Below are 22,920 nucleotides of genomic sequence, written 5' to 3'. Positions count from 1 at the left end.
ACTCTTCTTGAATAAAGAAGTAGAAAAAGAAAGAAAATACCAACAAAATATATGCTTCTTTTTATTTTAATTCCCTGTGTTACATGTTTCATCCTTATATGTTTTGTTCCCCTGTTCCACCCCCCTCTTTGATCCCCCAAAACGGCCCTTTTAAGGACAACCCTTTAATTTACAAAAATAGATAAAATTGAAAAAAGACTGCAAAAATACATTACAATATCTCTTGTAATTTTTTTTAATGCAGTATGAAAGCCTAAAATCCCCCAAACTGTTTTTTGTAACCGCAGTTGCAATTTTATCAGGGGAGCCATTTAACACTGGATTGAACCATTTAAGTCATTGCTCGCCATATCCATGGAAGTATAATCATGTGACTCATTTTCTGATCCTGTAGTTGCAGCTAAAAATAATAATATAAAAAATATACAAATATATATCTATACATATGTGCATTGCATATATATATATAATATTGATCAAACGTCTTACTCAGTATCTTTAAATTTTTTGTCTGCTTTCTTCAACATTACTAACTTTTTTTATAGTGGCAGTGAGTGAATACTGAATTTATTCCCAGTAGAAAAGCAATACAATTTTGTATTCATTAATCATACAACTTCTCATTGTAGATATACAAATTATACACTGTCACTTTCTACAAGTATATTTATATAACTTGTGAATTTAAATTGTAAACAATTTTATAAAATAACATTGTATCCAAACAACACCCATACTCAATAACACTTTAAAAAAGAAAGGGTTGCTACAGTGCATTATAGGGGAAATACAATGCAGTATGATTACCTTGACTATACTAACCATTTAGGTAACTATGAACTTGGTGTTTTCATCAGCAAATTCTAAAAAAGAATTGCCCACAATCGCAATAGTCTGTGTGCCAATAAAGGCATTTCACTACAATGAAAATATGTAAAAATACTCTACAAACATTATTTAATATTAAATGATGACAAATTCACAACACCTTAATCAGGAAACCAAGACATAAAACCTAACTATGTCTTCAGTTTTACAAATAAATAACATTATTTTGAGTATAAATCTTTTTTATGTATTGTCATACCAATATTTCAATTAATAGATAGACAACACAAACATTTGTATGTGCAAACACATTAACACTTAGCAAAAACTACACTAATAGCCTAACAAATGTCATTTCCATGCTTCTTGTAAAATCTGCATGCATCCTTTGTTTGGCCACCTACACACATGAGAAGTTCATAATGACATTTCCAAATACACCCATCATATTTAAACATTTCAAAAAGTAGGAATTGTTATTTAAACTTCTATTGCACAGATAGTCATGTGCAGTATGGAACACTTATTTATGATATCAAAATTAATTCTAAAATATAAAAATTATGTCTACATTGCAATTACAATACTTCTTTTATAATATGGTGTCCATCCTTTTTTTGGCCACCTACACAACTAAGAAGCTAATGACAATTTTCTAAAACGTACTATAAACAAAGAAAAAATGTCCATGGTTTAATGACTCAATATATTTTACAATTTTTCTGAAAACCTCCACGCTGATCACAGAACACATTTAAAATTGAAAAAAGTAACACTTCAAGTAAGATGTTTTCATTTTTTTATTTAACTGAAATACTTTTTTTAGCCATTGTGTGCATACTTACTTTCACCACCTACACACATAACAACTAAACAACTAAACACAGTATTTCTCAATTCTACCCTAAAACTCTTTTTAGTAGTTATATCTTATTTATTTTACAAACATTGTAATTTATTGTTTTTGTACCTACAACCTACTGTTTAAGTGATTCATATGTAAACAGTCATGACCTTCTACTTTCCCTAAAACTCAAAATAATGTACATGGAACCATTTATGTAACCTAGCACTTATAAGGAACGCTTGCACATATTACAAACAGTGTTTTACATAATAAAGAGGAGAGTTGCAAGGAGGTGCAGTCTGGCAGAGAGTCCTGATTTTTCCTACCTGCAACTTGTGACCTGAAGTCTTTTCTTGCCTTTCATTGAGGCACAGGGTTTTAAAACCCATTCTGGCTACGGAGTGGCCGCGGAGAGGTGCGAGGAGGTGCGAGGAGGTGCAGTCTGGCAGAGAGTCCTGATTTTTCCTACCTGCAACCTGTGACCTGAAGTCTTTTCTTGCCTTTCATTGAGGCACAGGGTTTAAAAACCCATTCTGGCCGCGGAGTGGCCGCAGAGAGGTGCGAGGAGGTGCGAGGAGGTGCAGTCTGGCAGAGAGTCCTGATTTTTCCTACCTGCAACCTGTGACCTGAAGTCTTTTCTTGCCTTTCATTGAGGCACAGAGTTTAAAAACCCATTCTGGCCGCGGAGCGGCCGCGGAGAGGTGCGAGGAGGTGCAGTCTGGCAGTCTGGATGCTGGGTGACTGCCCCCTGCAAAACTTACCGAAGTTCATCACACTCAAGGAAACCAAGAGTAACTAAGAATAACGGTGGCCACAACATATAAACACACAAACATTTCAATATTCCAATATCGACTGTCAATCTGGTATTTATGGAGAGCTGTCGCCGGGTTGAAGAGCCTTGGCCAACTGAAACTGGCCGTGTGTTGAGAAGTGGCTTCCTTAAAGCAAAAATGTCAATTGAAACCAACGCGCTTATAAAACAAGAAAAACAAGAAAATACGTGTAAAAGTAAAACGAAGGACATGCAACATTCAGGAGCTCCCAAATCCTCTCTCCCAATCCCCCCTCAGATCCCTGCACCAGCACAGCCTACCTTGGAGGAAAGATGCGGAATCAGACTCCGAGCCCGCTGGCGTGAGGGCGCCGCGGCTCTCATGCGGGAGCTCTCCCTTCGGGGACAGCGTTTCGCGGCAGGCATGAGGCCGTGGAGCCGATTGTGAGGGTGGACGTGGGTCTCTGGAGGGGATGGCCGCGAATACGCCGCCCTCCGAGTCCTCCGAGTGGGGTCACGGTGGGGGGTCCGGTGCCTTCGAACCGAGGACCCTGGTGTGGCGGAGAGTGGGCCGGGGCCCGGCCACACCCGAGTGCATCCGGGCCAAGGCTCGGTTTTGCTGAGAGGGAGAGAGGGAGAGCCCGAGAGAGAGTGCGGCTGTGGAGCGCCGTCTGGTGGCGCGATGGAGACGCTGCATGAAAAGATCAATAAAGACAAAGTCAAGGAAAACAATTTAACCACCACAAAAGGATTAAAGGAGTTGTTTGATAAAACTTTTTCAAATAAAGATAACGGGGTAGAAACAAACGTATCCCCCCAAAAGCTGATATGTGAAAGTGAGTCCCATCCAGTGAAAGTAAGAGCTGACTTACCAAGCCCTGACCTAAATCTAACAGATATCAGAGACAACAACTGCTGTAATAGAACTCATTCATATCTGGAAGAACCTGATGAAGGAGAAATAGACAAACTAAACATCCTGAGGGAACACAACTGGGGTAAAACATATACCTATTCATCAACAGAAACTCAAAGTGGGGATCAGTGTAATACAGAACTAAATCATCTACCAAACGATCAAAAAGAAGATGAGGAAGAAGGAAACATTCCCGAATACAAAATGGAAAAAATCTCATCTAATCAAAACATAAAAAGACAAGGAGTCAAAAAACCTAATCCACCTGACTCATCAACACCTAACAACAAATTGCCACAAAAACTACAAATGAAAAAAACAGGCAAACCGATAGTTCTGACCAACAATCCGATCGGAAGGTTTTTTGAAAAACTAGGAAAGATCCCCACGGTGAACCAATTTGAACTTTCTGACTTGGAAATTTTGGAGGGGACTCCACCGTCCCCCCAAAGAAATGTATCCAAACAACCGGTCCAAGTACACAGACCTGAAAGTGGTGGTCCTCCACGCCAAATATGCTGGCACTTCAACCAACTGATTCCTCCACAGAAAATGGAAACAACTAAACTTGTAATAGATCTGGGAACCATAGAGCAAAGGTTGGAAAGCCACGACGAAGAGGAAAAGAATGCTTTGGTAACAACAGTTAGACCTTCAGATGGGAAAGGTAAAAAACAAGAAATTGCACCAAAGTCTGACCCCACTGATGAAAGAAAGCATGAGCAAAGGTTGCAGAGCCACGACGAAGAGGGAAAGAACGCTTTGATAACAACAGTTAGACCTTCAGATGGGAAAGGAAGAAAACAAGAAATTGCACCAAAGTCTGACTCCATTGATGAAAGAAAGCATGAAGAAGTAAAAATGGCAGAACTTACCTCAAATCAAAAACCACTGCCCATGCAACCAAAATTGTCAGACGAAACGAACAAAGTCAAACTATCTAATGAAACATAAATTGTGAAGGAGAAAAAAAGGGAAGACTGCTCACTGAAACACCAACCTAACCAACAGAGGAATCAGTAAGAAACTAAATTGGCAGAGGCAATATTAAACTACAAAAACATGTTAAAACATAGAGAGACAACTCCAGGTTGGAAACTTGCTCCTCAACAAAGAAAGGCTGATACCTCAGTGGATGCAGTACAATCACTCCTTTCTACTCCACACAAAGCAAAAATGGAAAACGAAACCCAAAAGAAAAAAGAATTAAATTCACCCGTTAAAAACATTGACATATTACCTGTCATGTCTGCAGTGACCATCGCTCTTGCACCATTTGGGAAGCTATATTAAACCATCAGCGACACATTGAAGGATCACACCTCATTACTAGCGGTATGTCATTTGAAGCTAACACACTTGGAGGGATATATAACAGCCTTAGAAGCATGGAAGGCAAATACAAAAGAGCAAGGTAATATGACTGATAAACCCGAGATGTTCCAGTTTTAAAAAAAGCAGTGTCCATTAGCTCTCAAACTGATCAAACGGAGATTGTCGAGAAAAAGAATGAAGAAGACAAACTTGTGACCCTAGGTAAAACTAGCGCGAGATTGACACCTACTTCTAAGAAAGTAGAACTTGAGGAGCCCTCACGACAATCAAATACGACAAAAAGTCACAAAAGCACAAACGGAAATTCACGCGAAGCTGAAAAGAACTTAAAAGGTCAAACTGAAGAAGTTCAGTTTAAATTATGTAATAACGAGAAGCACCAACAACAACCGAGAGAAAAGATCACAAAAAACTGTTTAACATCAAAAGAAAAACGAAGCACAATATCACAACAGATGCGGAAGAAAACAACAACTGAAAGAAATACAAATAAGCTGATGACAACGTGGGTAATAGTGGCTGATGCAAAATCAAAAACTATGGAGAATGACGCTCAACAAAATAACGAAATAAGAGAAGTGTGTCAAGTTTTGGAAGACACTTCGCTTGACATATCCAACCTAAGTGTTTTACTCTATTGAAAACTCAGAGTCAGAAATACCTCGACCGATGGTGAAAAAAAGAAAGGTGTCCTTCGGGGATAACTCTCCACAGCAAGATCCAAAGGAAAAACAACAGCAGAGACAAACAATAACTACAAAAAAAGAGAAAGGTAAAGTAGAAGATGAAAGCAACAGAAGACCTCGGATTACTCCAGAGAGAAAAACATTGTTCTGATTGGCTAATGCAAGAATAAACAAAACAGAATATAAATATGATGATAATGAAGACTACCATTCAAAGAGCTTTAAGAAAAAACTTGAGGCGGAAAGGTTTGAAGAGACCCCAAACAGTGAAACTCGTTACAGACAAAACCATCTGTCTAGCCAAGGAACAAACCGAAAAAGTTCGACACATCAACACACAGAAAAACCAACCATTGGACAGAAGAAAACAGACAAAGAGATAAATCCTCTGAAAAGACAACCAGATCAAACCGAAGATTTTCTGACTCGTTCAGGCAGCAAAACCCAACTCGTACATCGGCAATCTTCACTCACAAGAGTAACACATCACGTACGTTGAAACTAGAAAGACGTGAGAGTACGGGAGAAAAAACTGTCCTAAACAGAACAGCCACTATGAAGCTCTTAGAAAAAATCCACAAAAGAGATCAAATTAGAAGTGTGGACATAAACATAGTGGAATTTGCACATAAGGCATGGACGGATAGTATTTTCCTGCACATTACGTCCCAAACAGTGAAAAAACTTCTGCTCTCGGTGGCAGGAGAACTATCAAACAGAGGATACCTTTTAAGAGAAACAACATCAGAAGAAAGAGGTTACAGGAGAGACAATTTAAACACAACAAAACATGAACGCATCAACGAGACTAATGACAAAGAAAGACGGAAATTGATACAGAGAACGCCAAACACGAAAGACTCATTTAGAGTGAAGAGAAATTATAAGCAAACACCTGAAAAAGACGAGCGAAAAGAAGAAGACAAAGATGAGCATCCCGGAGAACCTCAGGCTCAAATTCATTATACATCAGAAAAGATAAAGAAAGAGCCAAAACAAGAGAAATCTTTTGGAGTAGAAGTCAGTTGAAGACAAACGAGGAGGACGCTGAAAGAATGTCAACTAGAAAGCCAAAAAGAATGCTACTATTGCAGTCCGAAAGAGAAAAAGAAACTCGCATGGAGCGAGACAAGCTTTCGACTCGGCAACATGCAGACAAGTCCAAAAAAGATGACAAAAAATGGGCATGGATCCCTTCGGTGCTGACACGGTACGACGGGAAATAGCAACCAAACTGTCCCTTGGCCAGTCTTGGAAGGGACACATCTGAGAAGAATCATTGTGCACAGAAATTGGAGCAAAACATCATCATTGGCTCTTGGAACACCAGAGACCACACTCACCTGACACAACCAGGAGAGATAAACCTTGGCCGATTTGATCTAATAAGTTTGCAAGAGACGTGGCTGCTTTTTCTGCCTAGTCTGGACAGCTTAGAGGTTCTACTCTCTCCCACTCAAAAAGGGTTAAGAGGCCGTCCTACATCAGGCCTTTTAACAGCCGTTACAGGGGGAACATTGTGCATAGCTCAAAACCTGATATAATCTTTGGCAATTCAGGCAACATTGTTAGAAAGGGAGAAAGACGAAACATCACAGAAAAAACTCAGACCTGATCTCATCCTCCTATTGAACATCTATTGGAAGCCAATGGCAACCAAAACAAATGAATTTCTGAACAACGTGGAAAAAATACTAACAGACGTCGCTGAAACATATGACGTGGACCACACTTTAATATGTGGTGACCTGAATGCTACTTGTCCGGGTTTTGAGATGAAAAAGACATTTCAAAATAGCGCCAGTTTGTAATCAATAGCAAGAGGCCAAGCATGGTCTGAGCTGATGAAATCTCGTGACCTACACAACCTAAACTCTTTAGAAACTGCCAAACCCAGGATTCCAACATGGGAAAGTGAAGGAAACGAAAGCACAATTGATTACATCTTTACTTCCAAAGAACTATACTCAATAATAAAGAGTTTTAAGGTAGTGAAAACTACCTGCAGTGACCACAATTTATTAACCGCAACATGGTCTGCAACGAAACATTCGCCGGTGAAAATGCCACAAAAGATTGAAACAAACCCACAAGGGAATCGGCTGAAAATGACAACAGATGCCTTAATTTCTATTACAGCAACTTACAACAGACAAATCAACCTGAATGACCAAATAGAAAAATTGGATTACCGCCCTCTTCTCATACCGTATCTTCGTCCAAGACACACAAGGAGACAGGAAAAATCTCATATCCGCAAACACAACGAAGAATTGAGGGTGAAGAAATCCAATTTACGAAAAGTGACACGGCGGGCACAAACAAACCCAACTCAAAACAATCTCGATGTGGCAATTACACAGAAAAAAGGGTATAAAGCATGGCTACAATCAATCCGATGGGAAATGTATCAAGATGACACAGAGTATATGTTGAGAGCGATGTGCAAAAAGAACTCGCAAGATTTCTGGGCGATAATAGAGAACAAACTAGCTGTCACAGATACGACAATCATCAATAGTGTTCCAGAAGAGAAATGGACGGAACATTTCACTGAATTATTCAAAGAACCACACCAACAGAAAACAACATTGACAAACGAGACACATCCAAATGGATCGTATGCTCTGAGCAGGCCATTCTGGAAAAGATCAAGAAGCTAAACAACTCCCGTGCTCCAGGTCCAGATGGAATTTCCAACGCCCACCTGAAACAGGACGCAGAAACCTGGGCACCGTTAATAATGGAAATATTTCGAAGATGTAGGATCTCAAGATCAATTCCAGACACGTGGAAAACAGCAAACAGTGTCCCAATTTACAAAAAGGGCCTGAGGGACGATCCGAAAAACTACAGGCCGATCGCATTATTGGATGTGCTCGGTAAACTCTTCGGCACTTTGGTGTTGGACGAACTTTAAACATGGCAGAAGGAGGCAAAAATAGCAGATCCACTACAATCTGGTTTCGAAAAGAACCTAGGTACCTCTGTAAATATCATGATGATAAGCATCTTAAAATCCAAAGTTCTCGAGGGTCATCCAACAATATTCATCGCCACGTTCGATTTGGTCCAAGTTTTCGACCGAGTAAACAGAGGTAAATTATGGAGAAAATTATAAAAACAAAAATGTCCATCATTTCTCCTTGAACCTATGAAGGCCCTGTACAACGACACTTCAATCAGAGTCCGGCTAAATGCAGCTGGCTTGCTGTCAAAAAGTATAAAGACAGCCAGACGGGTCAAACAAGGCTGCTCCTTAGCCCCGGCGTTTTAAAAGGCATATATGGCATACATAGTAGATGCAGAAAATGATACCCGCTCATTTCCTCCCCAGATAGGAGAGTCGAAAGTGACACGTCTGCTCTACGCGGACGACATTCTACTGCTGGATCAAATGGCCATTGGACTCCAGAGACAACTAGATAGTCTCACTACCTACCTAAAGAAAAACGATCTTGAACTGAACACCTCAAAAACCAAAATTATGATCTTGGAAAAATCATCAAAGCCAAGCAAAAGACGTCACTGGTTTGCGAACTCAGAAAAACTGGACACAGTGAAAAGTTTTACATACTTAGGGGTGAAACTATCTAGCAGCAAAATTGAAATCACGATGCAAGAGCATCTTTTCTCCAAAGCAAAAACACTAGCAGCACAAGCACTGTCTCTGGAAAGAAAATACGTCAAATTTTCAATTCTACCAATAATAAAATTCTACAAAGCAAAAGCCATTCCAGCTCTGACCTATAGGGCAGAGGCTGTGCCGCATCTTCCGAAGACGTTGTGGAACAAATTGGAAGGTACATTCTGGCGTAGGGTGTTACGACTGCCTAACTCTACTCCCATAGCAACCATCTGACGTGAACTGAGTTTGCAATCGCTAAAATCAGTGGTCGAGAGAAACAGCCTACTGTTCTTAGGAAAAATCTTAAGACACCCCCGACCGAAAATCTTGGACATTATTTTCAAAGAAATGAAGAGTGAGAAAAACCTAATGATGACAACTTGGTATAACAGCCTACGAGAAGAAGGAGAAAAAATGGGATGTTCTGATTGGGACATAGAACATATTCCTGGAAAAGTAAAGAAAAAATTAAAAACACAAGACTGGATCGAGACGCTGGAAAAAGCGGAAGAACATACAGCTGCGACTCATCACACAGTTAACACACAAAAGATAAACGCAGTAAGAAACTACCTAATAAAGTTCCCAGACAAGCGACTGCGAACGATCTTTCTGAGAGCACGTCTAAATATATTGAAGACAAATGAGATCCTTTTTCTCAGAAAGCAGTCGAAGAACAACAACTGTCGTTACTGCGAGACTTTGGAGACTGAAACGTTATGACATCTGCTTCTCCACTGCCCAGGAATGGACAAACTTAGGAAAACTTACTTTCGTCTACATAGATCAAACCATCTGACCGGAAGTGAAGAAGATTGGTGGTACAAATTAATGTGTGGGGATTCCACAACCTTGACGGTAGCAACACCACAATTCCTGGAAAGCTTGAAGTTGGAGGAAAAGATAAACGAGAATAAATAGAAAAGCGTCGATCCTTAAGAAGAAAGAGCATACAACAGAAGATTACTGGAGGACAAATTAAAACAAATAAGCAAACCAAAGGGAACTTGTCAGTACGGAAAGATTTTGTAAAAATTGTAACACAATTAAACACAACAAAAAAAATAATAATAATAATAAAACATGAGTAGAAGACTGCAGAATGTTGTTTTCTCTTCTAGTTTATGTAATCCTCGGAATCTTACCTCTACATTTATTTCATACTGTTTTAAAATACATTCTAATAACAATCCATCTTCTACTTTCCATGAAACAATTATTACCCTATTCTTCCATTTTAAACTTTTATTGTGCATGTTTATATTCACAAAGAATACAATACATTCATTTTAAAAGTGTGGTTCTAACAACATTAAGTGAGCATTCTTCAAAGGCTTTGGCAATTTCGCTTGCTGGATCAATATAGAGTCATTACAAACAAGTCAATCTATTTCTGTGGGCACCCATGTTGTGAAATGTCCACAGTGAATGGATGCCTCCTCATGAAAAATAATTGCACACATCTTAAAAGTTTCTTGATAATAGAAACTTGAGTATTCACAAAGTTCATTACTGATGTGTTAATGTTCCTATTATTTACACTGTATCTTTGAAACATAATCAATACATACTTATTAAAAACTAGATTGTGCAGTGTTAATTGTAAATTATGTTATGGAATGCTATAGTTAGAAGATCACAAAAATGCACACTTTTCTGATCAGGGATAGGAAAATATACAAATCTTTCAGAAAGATCCTGAGTACTCTAATCTTTCTTACATTGTGGATACATATGATTCCACGTATAACTAATTCCTACATACCTATCTACACTAACACTTTTCTGCACTAATAAATCAAAGACAATCATTACAAATTCCTGACTATCTTCCTGTGTATTCAGAGAAAATTGTTTATTTCCACTTGTAACAGCTAATACATTGCCGATTGACATTGCTGTATGTGTACTATGTGTTTTTTCATCTACAGATGTGTTATGAATTTAAAGTTCCACATATTACTGCTTCCCTCCTGAGGAAGCTACTTCTTGCATCAATGGAGTAATTTTAAACAGTACACATGTCAGCAATATAATTGTTACACATCGCTGCAAGTGGTCTTTATGGGCACGGACCCGCTGGTGCGGCGCCCTGATTCCTAACATTTATAAGATGGAAGCTGGTGAATTTTCCCGACCCGTTGGCAGCGGTCTAGTGGTTGCACGCTCCCTTGACGTGTGGACGACCGATCACGTGATCCTTTATCCAGAAACGAAGCGACCAGTGCTTCGCGCCGCTTCTGCCTTTGACGCTCCGTGAGTTCGCTTCTGAAACCTTTCTCTTCATGCTCTCATTTCTCTCTGTTGTTTACGGCTCCTACTTACCCTGTGTTACTTTCTCTCGTCAGATCCTCCTCTCAGCCTTCGCTGGTTTCATTCTCAACCGGCTTCGCAAGTCCATCTTATTTGTCTCCCATTCCGGACAGATCCCCATCTGAGTAAGTTCCCTTTCTCTAGGATTCCCTTGAATATTTTACCAGGTACTCATCTCCTGTTATCCTTCCACACTCTCCGGACTTGCCCGAAGCTGTCCTTTTCAGCCAGGTTCCAGATCCGAACTTTCCCTCAGTCCTATTCGGGTGAGAGTGTTCCCATTGATATCTCTTTCCTTTTCCTTCTATGGGCCCTCCTCTAATGTAACCCTCCTCTAACCTGCTCCCTATTTCTTCACTTTTCATTCCTGCAGACAAGGTGTCTTGTGTGATTCCCGGGGGTTCCTGTCAGAGACGTCCAACCTTCCATCGTAAAACCTGATCTACACGAGCTGGGATTTCGTCCAGGGTTTTCTTCCTATTGAGGGTTTCCCTGGGAGTCCTGCCCGCTCTCCTGGGTTACATTACCCTGGGCTGAGTGGCCAGGGCTGTCACTGGGAAATCTTCACAGCTGTTTAATCCTCCCAGTTCGAGTCATCGATTGCCAAGGTGAGCTGTGTGTGAGCTATTACTTGATTTAATTCTACAACAGCTTACTCAGATTTACACAGTTCCCTAACAGTAATATCAGTAAGTGACGCCTGAAAGAATATTGGCAATCGTAATTCCACTTGCACTGCCTCCCTGGCTCCCCCTGCACTGCAGGACTGTCACTGTATCCCTACAGCCCCCTTCCCAACTCTGCACTTATCTCGCACTTGCCACCAGCTGGCCCTTTTTATTTATTATTTATTATTTATTATTTATTTACGCTACTTACCTTGTACTGCACTTTCCCCCCCACCTGCTCCCCCTGCACTTTCTCCTTTTCCCCTTCCTCTGCACTTGCGCGATCTGAATGACACCTGGCCTAGTAGGATCGTTTGTCTGTCTTCCCCTTGTTTCCCTCCCTCCCTGCCTCGTCGCGCCTTGAAACACTTGTGTATAGGCGCGTTACAAATACCTTATCATATCATATCATATATAAATGGAACAACAAATGCAGCAGCTAGTGACGGCCATGTACGCCATGTCATTAGAGGTACAATCCTTGAAACAGGATAATGCTCAACTACGACATCACGTAGCTAGAGCTTTTTCAGACACTCCCCTGTCATCCTTACATTCCATTATGTACGACGGTGATCCCTACAGACTAAAAGAATTCCTTGACAGTTGTACCGTCCAATTCACATTCAAACCTCGCTTCTTCCCTACCGATAAAGATAAGGTAGGCTATATTATTTCCCACCTTTCTGGTCCTGCGATAGCTTGGGCGAGTCCTTTAGTAACCTCCAACAATGTTATTCTCGATTCTTACGCCGCCTTCACTAACAGCCTCAAAACCATGTTTGGAAGAAAGGAGATTTCGGTTGCCACACAAGAGAGACTTCTCGATTAAAAACAAGGAAACAAAGAATTACTTTGGTATATCACTCAGTTTAAACAACTATCCTCTGAACTAGGCTGGCCAGATGAAGGTCTCCTCACTCTTTTTCGGAGAGGTCTCACAGATGAACTAAAAGACGAGGTCTCTAAAGTCCCTCGTCCCGCTAATCTAGCTGATATGATCACATTGATTGATTACCGAATGAATGAAAGGACATACAGAGGTTTTTGGGGTTCGCAAATTTTTATCGTAAATTCATTCCTTCCTTTTCAGAAATCATACTCCCCTTGACTCGACTTCTCAAGAAAGGGGTATCATTTGTTTGGAATGAATCAGCTCAGAAAGCATTCGATATTTTGAAGGAAATATTTACTTCCTCAACAATTTTGATCAACCCTGACCAATCCAAACAATTCATTGTCGAGACAGACGCTTCTCAGAATGCGTTAGGAGCTGTGTTGTTACAGTCATCAGAACAAGGTGAAGAAAGACCGGTGGAATACTTATCCAAGACATTTAATTCTGCTGAGATAAATTATTCAGTACTTGAGAAGGAACTGATGGCTATCAAATGCGCCTTCGAGGAATGGAGACATTTGCTTTTGGGCTCTCCCTTTCCTGTCTTGGTGCGTACTGATCACCAAAATCTCAAGGTTCTCCAAAATGCTTATACCACTAACAGCAGACAAGCACGTTGGGCTTACTTCTTCTTACCTTTTCGGATAGAATTTATATACTGGCCTGGCAGACAGAATTTAAGAGCAGATGCTTCATCCCGTAAGGATTCTCCAACTTCCTCGTTTTGCCCAGAAAAGCTGTTCCCCAATGCTCGGTTTATTCCAGTACTCACTGATTTCCTGCAAGAGGTACGAACAGCCACCGCTTGTAATAAGACTTTTTGTGAAGATCTGGCATCTACTTATCGTCTCTCCAAAGAAACAGAATACTACTTTCATGGTACTCAAGTTTTGATTCCCGTTCCTTCTTTACAACTGGAGGTGTTAAAAATCTGCCATGACTCACGAGCTGCAGGACATAGGGGAGTACTTCCCACATTGGAACTCATCCAACGACATTTCTGGTAGCCTTCCATGAGATCTGATGTCCGGGACTATGTTGCCGCCTGTAAGATCTGTGCTCTTGCTAAGTCTCCTCGCTCACCACCATTAGGGTTATTAGCAAGAATGCCCATACCAGACCGTCCTTGGCAAATCATTTCCACTGATTTCATATCTGACCTACCGCCATCAGCGAATATGACTACTATCATGGTAACGATCGATTACTTCACCAAGTTAGCACACTTTACCCCTCTGCGAAGATTACCAAATGCTCCTTCCATGGCCAACATTTTTCTCTCTGAGTTATTTTCTCGCCATGGTCTACCGGACACAATTGTGTCGAACAGAGGTCCCCAGTACACCTCTCTCTTTTGGCAACAGGTCTGCCGCATTCTGGGTATTAAACGTGCCCTCTTTTCTGGATATCATCCTCAGACGAACGGTCAAACTGAGCGATTGAACCAAACCCTCGAGGGATATTTACGGTGCTTTATTTCAGCGGCTCAAGACAATTGGGTGGAACTGCTCCCACTAGCAGAATTTGCATACAACAATTCTTTACATTCTGCTCTCCAGTCAACTCCCTTCTTTTGTACCTATGGTTATCACCCTTCCTTTGCTCCAAGTGTGTCTCCCTCCGATTCTGGCTGTCCGGGTGTGGATTCTCTGATTGCGGATATCCATGAGGGACAGAGACTGGCTAAGCAGTCGTTGCAGAAAGCTCAGGATCGAGCAAAGAAGTATGCTGATCGTCATCGTCGAGACTTTAAGGAACTGACCATCAGGGATTCAGTCTGGTTGGGTTCCAGATTTCTTCCTCGTCATTTGGTCCCATCTAAGCTATCTCCCAGATACTTTGGTCCCTTTCTAGTTCTCTCCAAGATTGGGGCAGCCGCTGTCCGACTTGCCTTACCTGCTTCCTGGTCTCGGATTCACCCGGTTTTCCACCTGTCTCAGATTAAGCCAGTGGTGCGGGATCGTTTTCATCGCAATATTGATTCTCTACCTCCTACGATTCTCACAGACAGTGGTCCTGAATTTGAGGTAGCTGCTATTTGTGACTCACGATTCCATCGTGGTCGATTGCAGTTTCTGATTGACTGGAAGGGTTATTCTCCCGCTGAAAGAACTTGGGAGCCAGCTTCTGGGGTTCATGCACCCCGTCTTGTGCAGCGTTTTTTCCTGCTTCATCCGGGTAAACCAGGGGCACCCTCCCAGAGGAGAGGGCATACTGTTACACATCGCTGCAAGTGGTCTTTATGGGCACGGACCCGCTTGAGCGGCGCCCTGATTCCTAACATTTCTAAGATGGAAGCTGGTGAATTTTCCAGACCCGCTGGCAGCGGTCTAGTGGTTGCACGCTCCCTTGACGTGCGGACGACCGATCACGTGATCCTTTATCCGGAAACAAAGCGACCAGTGCTTCGCGTCGCTTCTGCCTTTGACGCTCCGTGAGTTCGCTTCTGAAACCTTTCTCTTCATGCACTCATTTCTCTCTGTTGTTTACAGCTCCTACTTACCCTGTGTTACTTTCTCTCGTCAGATCCTCCTCTCAGCCTTCGCTGGTTTCATTCTCAACCGGCTTCGCGAATCCATCTTATTTGTCTCCCATTCCGGACAGATCCCCATCTGAGTAAGTTCCCTTTCTCTAGGATTCCCTTGAATATTTTACCAGGTCCTCATCTCCTGTTATCCTTCCAGACTCTCCCGACTCGCCCGAAGCTGTCCTTTTCAGCCAGGTTCCAGATCCGAACTTTCCCTCAGTCCTATTTGGGTGAGAGTGTTCCCATTCCTTCTATGGGCCCTCCTCTAATCTAACCCTCCTCTAACCTGCTCCCTATTTCTTCACTTTTCATTCGTGCAGACAGGGTGTCTTGTGTGATTCCCGGGGGTTCCTGTCAGAGACGTCCAACCTTCCATCGTAAAACCTGATCTACACGAGCTGGGATTTCGTCCAGGGTTTTCTTCCCATTGAGGGTTTCCCTGGGAGTCCTGCCTGCTCTCCTGGGTTACATTACCCTGGGCTGAGTGGCCAGGGCTGTCACTGGGAAATCTTCACAGCTGCTTAATCCTCCCAGTTGGAGTCATTGATTGCCAAGGTGAGCTGTGTGTGAGCTATTACTTGATTTAATTCTACAACAGCTTACTCAGATTTACACAGTTCCCTAACAGTAATATCAATAATAGCATTAATCTCATGTGTCTTTTCTAGATCTTCAATGAGAGTAAGTTATAGTTGAACAACTCTCCAATTCCAGTAGATGCTGTTGTTCTTTAGTCTTAAGAGGAATGATTTTATTGGAATGTAGTTTCATTGACTCTTTATGTTTCCTGGATAAGGTATAAGGAACTGGTGAGGACCATACAGTGCATGTAACCTATTATATTTTGCTATGCTACAAATGTCAGCTATCACTTTTTTTCATCAAAGTTTATTAAAAATAAGCCTTCTATATTTGCCACACGTGATAAAGCTACATATGGCATTCATTTTTTAAGCACTGTATGACCAATGGGTACTGCTTCTAAAGTTAATCCTTGTGATTTATGAATAGTATTGCATATGCAGAGCACAATGGACACTTCACTCTTTTCACAATGGTATCCTTAAAAAGCATGAAACATGCAGAGGTCTGAGAAATCAAATGAGTTTCTGCTACACAATCAAACTTTACTTCATCATGGTCAATATTTGTACTGTGAGGAAAAGTGTGAAATGCAATCACTCTTCCCATCGCTCCATTGACTATACCAATTTCTACATTCAAGTTCCTCTTTAACAATGCGTGTGCTTTAATGCACAGTTGAAAAACTGCTTCTAGACCTGCTGTTTTGGAAATTGAATTTTCTAGTTAGCCTATCCAATTCTAATGGCATAACATATCCAACTCTAATGGCATAACATGTTCATCTAAAACATCACACGATTTTATCTCAACAATATTTTGCTTCTCTGACAGTAGCATTGTTGTGTTAAACTTGTTATACTCTGCAAGTGTGCACATCAAAGCAGCCCAAGAAATGTTTCCTTCCTTAACAATCAACATGACATCATACAGAGTGCAATCTACACGAAACATGTTAGAAATCAGTCTTCCCTTTAAGACTGCTTTCACATTCTCATCAAGAACACCTCTACAAATCTCATCAAATATTTCAGCAAACTCTAAGTCTGCAGATTGCCTCATGTTAGTGGTAAATTCCTGGAATTCAAAACAATGGCAAAGGTTAAAATGACCAACACTTCCTATAATTTTTTTGACAATCCTTAGATTGCAGCATTTTGAAAATTGGTTGACCTTTCACAGGAGTTAATTGTAACAAGTCTCCAAAAACAAGTACATGTTTACCTCCAAACAAAACATTGTACTCAATCTACAAAACCTCTTCCATGTGCAAGTGAAGGAAATCTAGCATCAGGTTGGACACCATACTTACTTCATCTAAAATCAAGGTATATAATTTAATTCATTTTCTAAGACCTTTTCCAACTTCTTGTGCTGCACTTGATACAAGCTTTCGATACTCTAGTTTGTTGTCATGCTCCACTGGTAGCATCAATATTCGATGTAAAGTAACACCTCGTACATTAAATGCTACTAAAGTTGTTGGAGCAGTTACAGTACATGACAAAAAGCAATCCGTTACATTTTGGATCATCGCTCTTATTGCCTGAATTAAAAAAGATTTAACTGTTCCTGCTTGTCCACTAACATATAACAATGCAGGTGTGTATTGCACACAAGAACATCCATGCTTGTGATGCTGTAAACCATGTAAGAATCTATTTTAAATCTTATAATAAACTTCTGTTAGCTCTACATTCATTTTACTAACTATGTCATCATAATTCGCATCTGCAACTTTAATGTGTTGCATTGCACTTTCTACTTCTTCCATGGCAAGCTCAACATCATTTTGAATATTTGGCTCACTAAGCACAATTTAACTTACTGCCACACAATCTTGAGTTCCCTCAGGAGTCATTTTTGCCAGTTCAGCTGCCAAAGGTTCTTCTTGACATAGTTATTTCTCCAGTATCTCCAAGTACTGCTCAAATTTTGGATATGCAATTAAGCTTTTTGTGTGCAAAAAATAATTCTTCAAAAGCTTAAAAACGTCCAATCAAATCACTCTCTGCACGCCATGGAAAGAACAACTGCAACATCCAAAAATAAAATAATTCCTTTTTCTCTGCAGTTTGGCAAAACAGGTTCATGTGGTTGATAAGACTTGCCTTCTCATGTCTTACTAGACAACCAGTACATCCATGTACTTTAAACCATCATCTGTCACTGTTTACTTCACTATTTTGATATGAGTAGCGTTCTGCTACTTCATATCAACAAAGATTCTCCAACGCCACAGATCGATTTGGATAATATGTATCAATCAAGTTGTTTTTCAGAATTTCTGTACTGTCAGGTACTGCTTCAGTTAACTGCTGAATTTCACACAAAGTTCTTCAGCACCCGATTTCTAGTACTAGCTGGACCAAGACTTAACCAACGTACATTAATGCTACATCCATACAGAGGAAAACTAGTTAGCCGATCTGCAGCTTTGTAGCTACCAAACTGTCTATGTGAGAGCCCCTTCAGACAAAAGCTTAGAAGTTTCTGACTAAGACTTTTATTTGCTGATAAATCTGCCCATACCTCAGCTGCATTTCTATTTTCAGCTTTTGTCATGTATGCTGTAACATAATGAGCAATAGCTGGTGTATCATGAGCAATATACTGTACATCAGTATTTGCATTCCAAAGCTGAGGAATGACAGGAATGTAATCATTAATGAATTGGATTTACTTTTGTATTTTCTCTCTCAGTACTTTCCACATGACTGCCATTGAAACATTCCCTCCTTGTTCTGTAGAACAGCATTCAAATGCTAACATATTTTTCTATGAACCCACATCCATCACTTTCTTTACCAAATGGAGGAGCATCTTTACTCCAAAACAGCATATGTATATGTGGAGCCCCACATCCTTGGTACTTTCTCCTCCAAAACAAATGTTCCTTAGTGCCTAATGGACCATTTTCTTTATTACATGTAAGGTGTAACATGGCTAAATATTTGTGATGAAAGAAACGTGATACACTCACAGGGTCTATGGAACACAATTCTCCTGATGTCATGTGTTCTATGTCTTCTTTCTGTATTTTACTTCACAATTAACTCTGTAAGGTCTTCCCAACCATGCTCATTGCAACTGCAAGTCACAAACTAAGTTGGAGGACCCAAGATTCTGATCATGTATCTAACCTGGGAGTGTCTCCTATAACACTATTCCTTGGTTCCTCTCATTGTAGCAAGAATATTGGTAAATTTACCCTCTACCCTTTTTCACCTTTTGTAGCATCTCACATGCAGAAAGAATTTGAAATCTAGTTTTGGTCTGAAGTGTATTTATTTATTTATTATTTGTATTTATAACACACTGGGACAAGGGTCCATGGGCATAGCAGCGCAGACAGACGTACTCCAAATAACAAAGATAGGAATAAGAGACTTGCTTTCAGGCAGAACATCAGATCAATGGAAGGGGCAACATTCAGAAAGGTTTTTAGTTGACCTTTAAACAACCCCATGGAAATGCAAGATCTTAGGTCCAAGGGTAGGGAATTCCAACGGTGTGGAGCAGCCATCGGGAAACACCCTTTCAGAACTAGGGAGAGCATTGCTTTATGGATTAGCAAGAGACTGGAGTTATTGGATCTCAAGACAATCTTGGCTGGAAGTCACCTTAGTAACAAATAGATCTGATTCTTTCTTAAGAGACAGGCATGCGCCACAAATAAAATGCGAAAATTATATTATTTTTCCTATGGGCAGCCAGTGTAGGGATTATCTGGCGAATGAAATGTGGTCAGTTGTATGCATGCGACAGACAATGCAAACTGCATTATTCTATACTTTATGAAGCTGGTTCAGTTTTCCTTGCCTGAGCCCTTGCAGTAGGCTGGAGCAATAGTGCAAACGAGAGCCAATAATGGCGCGAGCCAAAGTAGCACAGTTGTTCTCACTGAGGAAGGGACAAATCAAAGCAAGGAGCCTCAGGTAGCATGAAAAGCAAGAAACTAAGTGTCCAACATAAACTTTCATTCTCAATTCCAGATCCAATATGACACCCAAGGTCTTAATCTTTAGTAGAGATTTGAGAGAACAGTCTGCTTCCTTAAAAGGCTTGAATGCAGGATCTAACCTACACACTTTTTTATTAGTGCCTAGGACCATGATCTCAGTCTTAGAGTTGTTCAAAGCCAACCCGTTGTACAGCATCCATCTGTGAATGAGGTCGTAGGCAGTATTGATGATTAAGAAATCAGCTGCATGGTCACCGGTGAGGGAAAAGAGACACTGAGTGTCATCAGCATAGTTTGCGTATGTTATTCTGGCATATTAAACAGAGGAGCACAAAAGCCTATGCAGTCGCCTCCTCACTGTACACCCTAGTCATCTGATCAGAAAGGAGCGACAAGACCCAGCCAGTGGCTTCCTTAGAGAAGGAAGCAGATTCCTGAAGCTTGGCGACAGGAGTGGTATGATTGACCAAGTCAAAAGCAGCTGTGAGGCCCAGAAGCATCAGGAGAGAGGATTGGCCCTCACTGTTCCAACCACAAATGCATCACAAACTGAGAAACTCAGTTACCATCCATTGTAAGGCTAATCTATGAGAGCTATATCTGCCTCTAGGGAATAAAGCATTCCTTCACCAGAAATTTGATGGAACGGCACATGTCCTTCTCCCTTTACATTCATTCATCACATAAAGCTGAACATTCAAAGTGTGTATCTTAGTCCTCAACTCAATAAGCATTGTATAAATTAGCACAACTTGTTAATGTATCTACATAAAGGTGTGGAAAGATAATTTGCTATATATCTTGAGGAAGCAACCTGCCATTCATTAATCTATGGTGTGTCTTCAATTGATGAGGATGGTGATGAGGTAGGAGACCTGGAAGATAATGCACTGCAAAACAGTTGCTCCACCCAGCTCCACTTTTGACACCTTACAACCCTCTACTTATAGGGCCCAAACCAACGCCACTGCGCAGTTCTGCGTGCAGATGTTTTTCTGCGTGCAGTGCATATTCATGGAATTGTTCATGCTAAGTAACCGTATACATAAGTCGCAGCCAGAACGCCCATGACACACCCCCACGCAAATCAAAAACAGCTAGCAACAGCTACCTTTGTGTGCTCCCTGAGTGTGAACACATGCACCCTCAAAACAGTGTGTCGGGTGTCCTGTAAGCACCCTATAGCCAATACCCTATCTTACTTTTGCAAAGTGAATCCTATGCACATGTGTGTGTATACCTGTCATCAGGTGGCGGATAGTATGAGGGCTTTGCGTGGTCATTTCCCTGTTGTGAGGTTGCGCTGTCGTATCCCTGATTATGTATTGATCTGCGCAATATTGGGTGTGCGATGGACTGCCTGCAGGCTTTTTCGCATGTTCTTCCCCCATTTTCTGTGTTTCGCCCACTTCCCCACCCTCTACACAAGTCACGGCCATGCTTTGCATGCTGTCTCGCGCAAGGCACATGGCAGATCGCAGGGGTGTGCTGGGCTGCCACAAAATCCATGCAAGTCCAAGGAAAATCCAGTGCATTCGATTCCATGAATCGACAAACGGGATTACGCACGCAGTTTGGCACGCAAGTTCCCTATTTTCCGCACAATTAATTTGATGAATCAGGTCCAAATAATGTAGCTCAACTCCAGGCACACAACACTGAGTAGGCTGCTGGTCACATGACAGGATCCTGCCACTCACTTACTCCTTCCACCAGCTACTTATTTATTTATTTTTTTAATAAAAAATTGTATATAGTTTACATCAAGTTATAAACTTTTACAACCAAATCATCATTTAAAATTACTTCATGAAAAATTTTAAAAGAGAAAAAGCAAAATAAACATTCAAGTTTACGCAATTTTCACGTTACAAGCATAATTTTACATTTTACACTTAGCACATTCCATCATAATACTTTTTCCATATTACGCTTAACATACATCATAACATAAGCTATCCACTTAGATTTCTCAGAGAACGTGTGAATCTTTCCAATACAACCCTTTTACCTGGATTCAATATCAGAATGAAGCAATCAATCTCACGCTTAGTACATATGTAATCAATAAACAAGCAAACAAGGAAGGTGCTCTCTCAACGCTCATATCTTCGGAAATGGGGGTAAAACAGGGTTGCAATCTTGCAGCAACCTTGTTTAACTTATATCTTTCCGACATCGACAAACTATGGGTGTGTAATGGTATGTTTCCGGTAAAATTAGGTAATATGAAATTAGACTGGATCTGTTTTGCAGACGACATTATATTATTTGATAGGACAGGTCTGCAGCTAAAATTTAATATCTTTTACGAATATGCTGCAGATCACAATCTTGTGGCTACCCCAATGAATCGCAGATTATCATCTTTCATAATAGGAAAAAAATAAAGTCGTATTTTTGGACAATCGCCGACGGAAGATTAGAAGATTAGAAATGACGCACTCTATTAGATACTTAGGATATCCATTGGAGAGCAGTTACTCACTTAAATCATGGAAAGAGTTTCTAGCTACAAAAACTCGGTCTCTCTTATCCATGATGAAGGTCATCTATAGTAAATTTTGTAGGTATTCGATGCTGCCTTTGTTAGACTTCTATTTACAAAAAGTTGAACCCATTATTCTCTTCAGCTTAGACATTTGTTTAACAAACATCGATCAGTATCTCAACCTAACTCAAGGGACTCTACGGAATCTCTTGCAATACCAAACTCGATTATTTGTCACGAATTGGGTCTATCTTCGTTAGCGTCGAAATGGAGATGGTGGCAATTAATGAGATATAATAAAATGCTGTCGCCATCCAGGAATTCACTATATGTAGATCTAAATGTTGTATTAATGAATGGTGATGTGCAATCATTGGAAATGTTTAAAAAACAAATGATCTTGCTCTTGGACAATATTGAAGTAACTTGTGATGATTTAATAACTAGTTTGGCTAGAAACAA

Source organism: Ambystoma mexicanum, chromosome 6q (genome assembly GCF_040938575.1).
Source record: "Ambystoma mexicanum isolate Mex_15411 chromosome 6q, UKY_AmexF1_1, whole genome shotgun sequence".
Taxonomy (NCBI): Eukaryota; Metazoa; Chordata; class Amphibia; order Caudata; family Ambystomatidae; genus Ambystoma; species Ambystoma mexicanum.
This window is presented reverse-complemented; position numbering follows the sequence as displayed.